Source organism: Mycteria americana, chromosome 20 (genome assembly GCF_035582795.1).
Source record: "Mycteria americana isolate JAX WOST 10 ecotype Jacksonville Zoo and Gardens chromosome 20, USCA_MyAme_1.0, whole genome shotgun sequence".
Lineage (NCBI taxonomy): Eukaryota > Metazoa > Chordata > Aves > Ciconiiformes > Ciconiidae > Mycteria > Mycteria americana.
In genome coordinates this window covers 4,709,232-4,716,261 of record NC_134384.1, presented here as the reverse complement: position 1 = coordinate 4,716,261, position 7,030 = coordinate 4,709,232, and the positions used below count along the sequence as shown (strand labels likewise).

The window sequence follows — 7,030 nt, the reverse complement described above, 5'->3', positions numbered from 1 at the left end:
GAGCCTCGGAGAAAGGAGGCAAGATGCTGCCAGCTGCAGCCACGGCAGCAAGAGCATCCCCGCAAACCCCAGGACTCTGCTCCCTTCTCCTCAAGGCTGGGTGGGGGGGTTGGATGATGATTATTTTCCATCAGAGCCAGGGGAGCAGGTTGCTGGAGCAATTCAGGGGACGCTTCAGCCCAAACTTCTGCATAATTTAGCCCAGACACCTTCCCCCAGCGATTCCTTGGGACCTGGGCGAAGCAGAGCAGGCTGGCCTGCTGTCCTCGTGCTCGGCGGCACAGCCCTGCCCCGGTGCTGCGAGCCCCCAGGCTGTGAGCGGGATGCCCTCATTTCTCCTTGAAGGCAGAGCAGATGTCTTGGAAATCCCCTGGGAGCTGAGGGCTTCACCCAACCCGAAGCAGAGAGCTTGACCTCAGCGTGCCTCTGAGAGCTGCTTTTGGCAAAGGAATTTGTGCCTGGATTATCCCACAGTGGCCGGAGCCCCCTGGGCCCTGGCTCGTGTGTGACCCCTGAGTGTGAGCCACTGGCTGGTGCCTCTGGTGTGCCCCGAGGCTCTCTGGGGCTTGGGGCAGGCAAGGGGCTCCTCTCCTCCCAGGGGCTCGGTGGCCCTGGGCACCGATGGCCACAGACCCCCTCCTGCCCGTGAATCTCTGCCCTCCATCACGCCGGTTCAAATAGCCCACACGGGTCTCCAGGTGATCCCAGATGTGGGTCCTTGGTTGGGTCCCGGGGGGCTCTCCCAACCCTCTGCAGTGTTTCAGCTGCTGCCCGTGGTGGGGACAATGTGGCTTCTCGACGTTCGGACCCTCCACTGGCTGCTCTCCGCCCCGCACAGAAGGGCCTGGGCCAGTCCTCGCCCCCCTGAGAGCCTTTTGGAAATAAGTCTTGGACCCCCAAGACAGGCAGACGCCGGGTGAAAGCCACTGCCCTGAAGCCCTGCTCGGGGACGGGAGGTTGCTCCTGGTGGGGCAGATCGCAGCTAAGAGCTGGGCTGCCACCATCATCCATCCCTGTGTCCCCTCCCCATCAGCCACAGTGCAGAGGTCCTTTCACTTCGATTCCTGGCATCGGTGCTGGCGTGGATGAGGGTTGCACACCGTGTGTGCACGCGGAGGGGGGGCTGGATGGGGCTGTCCCCCTCCCGGGGCTGCCCTCCTTGCATCAGAGCAGAATAACGACGAGAACTGCTCCGGCTCTCACTGTAAAGGAAATCACTGCAACAGCCTGCTCTCTCCGCAGGAGACAGCGCTCTGGGCATGATCCCGTGAGCGTCTGAATCCATGGGAATATCGCCACTTATTTTAATGGCAGGAGGGCGGCTGGCCAGCTCTTCAGGCGAGTGCATCTCGCTGGAGAGCACGTAGCTCCTTCAAAGGCCCGGCCGGGGCGTTGCGCTGGGAGCCGGGCAGCCCTGAGTGCTTCTGGAAAATCAGCTCGTCTCCAGCCCCCTAAACAGGATCTGGGCGACAGGGCTGCGATCGCCAGCGCCGAGCCCTTTGCAGCGGCACCTTTCCTGCCTGGGACCTGGCTGACCCCGCACCAGGGCTGGTATTTTGCTATTCCAAGCAAGCAACGCAAATCAACCCTTAGGGAAGATGAGGCTGGAAACGCGTGTTGGAAGGGCTGTGCTTCGCTTTTTGGTGCTCGGAAGGGCAGGTGGAGCTGCAGAGAGCCCTCCCCGTAGCCAGACCCCCACTTCGTGTGCAGGGACCAGGGTCCCCACATGGGCTGGGTGCTCTCGCAGCCCCGGTGTGCAGGCAGGTGTGCTCCCTAGTCGCTCCGGTGACCGATTATCTCGCAGTCATTACCATGATGGATTGGAGCAGTTAATGTGTCGATGGCCATTACTAGGGGGCCGTGTTTTCTCTGGATTAATGAATTGACACACCATGACGGGCTCCTCGGAGCTGCCGGGGCCTGGGGGGTGGTTTAATAGCAAAAGGAGGCGATGCACGAGCCGTGCGCCGTGGGCATATGTGCGGAGTGGGGTTTTTGCGGCATTTTGTGGAAGGCTGAAGAAATGGGCAATGGCTTGGGGCGACGAGCCTCATCGCTGCCCTGGGGAGCTGCTTCCACCATGGGGAGGGGAAATTTGGGGATGGCTGTCAGAGCACACGGTGGGAGCCGGAGCTTCTCAGCAGCCTGGCACAGGGGACCCTTCCTGTGCTCACACCATGCACTGTGCTCCTTGCAGGGTCTTGCAGGGCTTGGCAAAGGCTGGTGCGTTTGCACCCATGGGAGCCGTCGTGGGCCTTCGCTTCTGCAAACGCTGAAATTAGAGGATGTGACCTGTGGGAAGCTCTTTGGCACCGTGAGGTCTGGATGCCCGGACGCCTGTCAGTCCTGCTGCTGCGTTCATGGCCGCGATGATGGCTGTAGGTGAGGGGCAGGGATAGAAGGAAAGGACAAGTACAAGCAAAATACCTCTCCGTGCTGAGGACCGGGAGGGGAGAGGTTCTGGGGACAGCAGGGCATGAGAGGGGCCAGGTCCATCCCTCCTCCCGCCGGCCGGGGCTTTCGCAGCCCTTCGTGCCCGGTGCTGCTCGGCGGAGGGGGCTTGCGGGGCTGCTGCCGTTTTCCCCCCGCCGGGAGCCGGGGGGCAGCGGGGGGGGGGGGTGCGGGGGTCCCCCGCCACCTCCCCGCCGCGGTGCGCTAGTGCTTTAAAAGGCTGTCAAAGCCGGCGGCGGGCTTCCCAGCGCCTCTTCATGCAAAACTTCCCCGGTCCCGGCCCTCCTCCTCCTCCTCTTCCTCCTCCTTCTCCTCCTCCTCCTCCTCCTCCTCCTCCTCCTCGTCGCGGCTGCGGTGCGCGGAGCGCGGCGGGTCCCGCCCGGCTGCGGCTCGCTCGGCTCCCCGGGCCGGGGCCGGGGCTGGGGGGGCCGCGGGCCGCCCCCGCCGCATGCCGCAGGGCCCCCCCGGGCTGCCCGCGCCCCGCCGGGGCCGGAGCCGGGTCGCGGCACCGGGCAGCGCCCGCGGGCGGAGACGGGGTCGGCGGCGCCGGCAACTTCGCGCTGCCCGCGGGTAAGTGCGGGGCGGCGCGGGAGGGGCGCGGAGCATCCCCGGGACGCCCGGTCCCCCCAAACCTTCCCGGAGGGGCTGGGGTGCCCCCTCCTCCCCCTCCCTGCAGCCCCGCTGCTCCCCCTCCCCTCCCGCAACGCTCCAGCAAATTTTCCGCCTTTCCTTCTTTTTTTGTTTTTTTTTGGGGGGGGCTGCGACAGCGGCGGCTGCAGCAGGGACCCCCCCCCGAGCCCCAGCCCGTCCCCCCCGGTTGTCCCCCCCTCCCGCGGCAGCTCCCCGGCTCCCCCCTCTCCCGCTCATTGCACTGGGGGGCGGCGGAGCGCTGCCCCTCGCCTCCCCGCAGCCCCGCTGCATCCCGCCGTGGGGGGCACGGGGGGGACCCCCCCCCCCCGCCTCAGCCCCCAACCTTTGTCCCCAGAGGTGCCCGTGGCCCCGGCGTGGGCTGCGGGAGAGGAGCTGGGGGGCTCGTCCGGCTGCAGGGGGCTGGGAAGGGGCGTGGGGCAGGAGGCAGCGGGCAGGGGCTGGCGGCTGTGGCCGAGCCGCAGGCGGGTGGCTGCCCTCGCCTCGCCTCGCCGCAGCGGGCAGGGCCCGCAGAGCCCGCCGCAGGGCAGGGCACGGGGAGAGACAGCCCATGCTTTGCCCAGGTCAGCGGGGAAGGGGCTGCCCCTTCGAGCCTGGAGGGGCTTTGGGGGGTAAGACCCATCCCCGGAGCTGCGGAGGCATCCCCGGTTCGGGGCAGGGAGCCCCAGACACACGCTCCCCGGTTTGTTTTCCTCTCCGGAGTGCGCTCCCGCTCCTCTGCGCTTTTTGGGAGAGCGGATCTGCGTGGCTTCGGGAGCTGCTGGGGAAGTTGGCAGCCGTGGGAAAAAAACGGAGAACTCTCCCACCGCCTGCCTGGGTGCAGCCCCGCCGCCCTCCTCCTCTTCCTCCTCCTCCTCCTCCTCCTCCTCCTCCTCCTCCTCCTCCTCCTCCTCCTGGTGTGATGAGTTTGCCGTGCTCTGCCAGCCGGCTTATTTTTCTGTGGACTGCTTCGGGTTTTGGGGGGATGCCCGCTGCCTTCAGCGGCGGCTGTGACGGAGAGGCTGCGGAGTGAGTCATTGCCATCGCTGCGCTGGGTGACCTGTGGCCCGAGGCTTGACAGGGGAATGGCACAAAGCAGGGCTGGGGTGACCGGAGGAGCTCACCGGCTCTGGCCGCTCAGCCGAGGCAGGGCCCGGGGAGGGAGGGAACTGAGCCGATCTGTTGAATGCAGCGAGGAGCTCGGGAAAATGCCAAGAGAAGTGCCGAAAGAAAAAAAAGCTCATTCCTTCCCTGCCTTTGCTCTCTGTAAGCAGGGATTTATCCGCACCAGGGCAGCGGGTGGAGGGTGCGGGGGGACGTGCTGGGCAAGGGTCCGGCCGGGGGGAGAGCCGGGGCGAGACCCTCCTCCCTGTGACTTGCTGCCTCCGTGCTGAGAGCCGCGGTCCGATGGGATGTGCAGAGATCCCGGCTGCTTTTGGCCAGCCTGGCTGAGCCGGGGGGATGCAGCGGCCGGGGCCGTGGCGAGGGTGGTCCATCTTTGCGAGGGTGGTGGGTCCCCACGTGCAGCAGCGGGCTCCAGCTGCCCCAGGCTGGGGGGGCACAGGCAAGCCCATTTTGGGGAGGCAGCAGGTGCTGGGCTGGTGGTGCTGAGCTGCACCCCGGGGTGTCGGGGCAGCGGAGGGGGAGCTTCAAGGGGATTTTACAGCAGGAACCGAAGCTTGGGTGCAGCCGTGGTCCGGTCCCGCATCTTGGGGGCCAGCATCGCCCTGCGGAGGAGCCTGCCGGCTCCCCAAAAAAGGGTGTCATGTGCTTCAACTTTGGCATCAGGCAGGAGGAGGATGGATTTGTCAGCTCAGCCACCCCCTTCCAGCTCTTCCCAGAAAGGCAACGGCTTGAAGATGTGGCAGGTCCTAATTATAACATACGCGAACCCGCTCCCGCCGCCCTCCCCGGTTTCGTGCCCGCTGCGGGCACCGTCTCTTCTTGGGCTTCACGTCTAATGGAGAGGTTTCCTCTGCGAGGTGGTCGGGTTCCCTGTGCTCCTGTGCTGTGGATGGCCCTGCACAAAGCCCGGCTCAGGACAGGGGTCTCTGCCCCCACCGGGGCTTTCCCAGGCTGGGTACGGGCAGGGGCTCATGCTGCCAGACCGCGGTCTTGGGGCATAGGTGCGATGGGGAGCAGAAACGCCAGGCAGTGCCGCGGGCACCGCTGGGGACCGGCAGTCAGGCTGTGCTCTTGCTCCGAGCCAGCACTGTCCCAATTTGCAGAAGGTGATCAAAAATTAATTGCGGGATTTTGCTGCACATGGCAGGAGCAGGGATGAGCGCCAGCTCCTTCCCTCCCTCCAGCCTCTCCCGGCTGGAGCTCTGTGCGTTGGCTGCCGGCAGAGACCCCGCGCCGCCTCCCGCAAGGTGAGCCGCTGCGATCTCTGCTTGCTCCGCGGCCGGATCCTGCTCGCCTTCCCCTCGCCGCGCCATCCGATCCTTCAAAGTGAGGGATTAGCCCTGGCCTGCTTGGCGGCGGGGAGGGAGGCGGAAGGAGAGAGCTTGCCTGCAGTTAAGGAGATATAAATATATATATATAACACACGATAAATATTCCCTGGGTCTGATCCGCGCCCAGTGTGAGCCTTTTTCTTTGGGCTTCAGCATCTTTCAGGGGATGCTCCGGGGCAGCGAGGAAGGTGGCGATACCTGGCTTTTCCCCCCATGGGGTTCTGAGCTGGGCGCTGGCAGGACCCGGTTGCAGAGAGGTCGAGTCGGCACCCTGGCGATGGGCTTGGGCTTATGCAAGTGTTGCGACACCGGTTCGTGCGTCGATTGAGGGATTGCTGGCGGGGGGCTGCATCGTGGAGCGCGTCGGGTGGGTTTTGATGGTAAAATCTGGGGTCTCTGCTCGCCGCTGCCTGCTGAGCCGTGGCCTTGCTTTTCCTCCAAGCGAACGCTGGGGTACTTGACCTGAATACTTAAGGTTTTGCCTGTCGAGAGAGAACTTAACCTGGCGTCCCCTCCCTCCATGTCTAAATTCTGCTGTACTTCACGGAGCTTTTGCAATTAAAAAAACCAGGAGCCAAAGCGAAGCTCCCTGTAATCGCTTGCAAGCGGGGAAGAGCGAGGGTGCGCTAATTGGGATATTGTGCTGCGTGCCGGCTGGCCCTGCTTGCCGAAGGAATAGCAGGTGGGGAAAGAAACGGCCTTGATTTTCAAAAAGATGCCGGCGAGCTTGTGGCAGCCAGTGCGGCAGAAGCCGTCACAGCCCTCCCAGTGCCAGGGCTGGGCCGGGCTGGGGAGGTCTTCTTGGTGGTGGGCTGATGAGCGGTCGGCTCCTTGGCAGCCGGGGATGGGGTCGTGCAGGTGAGTGTTGGACACAGCCTCTTGGCCGCTTATTCCTGCACCTCCTGGACCACGTCACCGGCTCAGCCTTTGCCTGGTTTAACAAGCCCCGATGCGACTGGGTGGGCTCAGTGCAAAACCAGTAAGTGCCTTGGCTCTGAACTGGAAGCCAACAAGTCCTGCACAGCCGAAGGAGCCCAGTCCTGCTGCAGGCGGAGCTCTGCGGTCCGTGGGAGCGGGGTCTGCTCAGAGAGGGGTGGGATGCTCGGGCTGCCCTGCCATAAGCCCTGGCTGCGATCTGAATAACTCGCCTTTCAGCTTTGCCCGCTGCTGGCAGCGATAAAGCTGTGGTGATTAGTGCTTAGCCGGCCCTTGGGTTGATGGCACATGAGACGTGAACTCGCCTGCCTGCAGCGGCATGGGCTCCACAGAGCTAATGGCAGTAAAATGACTTGGTTTTGACTGGGAGTCCCACAGGGAGAGGAGCGAGGGAGAGAAATGGGCCGTTTCCTTCCTTATTTATCTATTATTTCCTGCCCAAAGGAGGTTTTTCATTGCTGCAGAATCCCTGTGTTGAGGGGCAGGTCTGAGGGGCTCCACTAAAGAGCCCCCTGTGCTGCGCAGTCGCCATGGGCCAGGTCTCCTCTGGCCCCAGGGCC

General features: G+C 64.6%; 1 protein-coding gene across 3 annotated transcripts in view; it reads left to right on the top strand.

Moving 5' to 3' along the window:
• Positions 1-2,772: 2,772 nt before the first annotated feature.
• The window catches only part of GRM4 (glutamate metabotropic receptor 4), a 53,860-nt gene continuing 49,602 nt past the window's right edge, over positions 2,773-7,030 (top strand). For all 3 annotated transcript variants that reach the window (XM_075521811.1, XM_075521812.1, XM_075521810.1), the window contains exon 1: positions 2,773-3,021. The gene's annotated coding sequence lies outside the window, so the exon portion shown is untranslated. The remainder of the gene's footprint in view (positions 3,022-7,030) is intronic.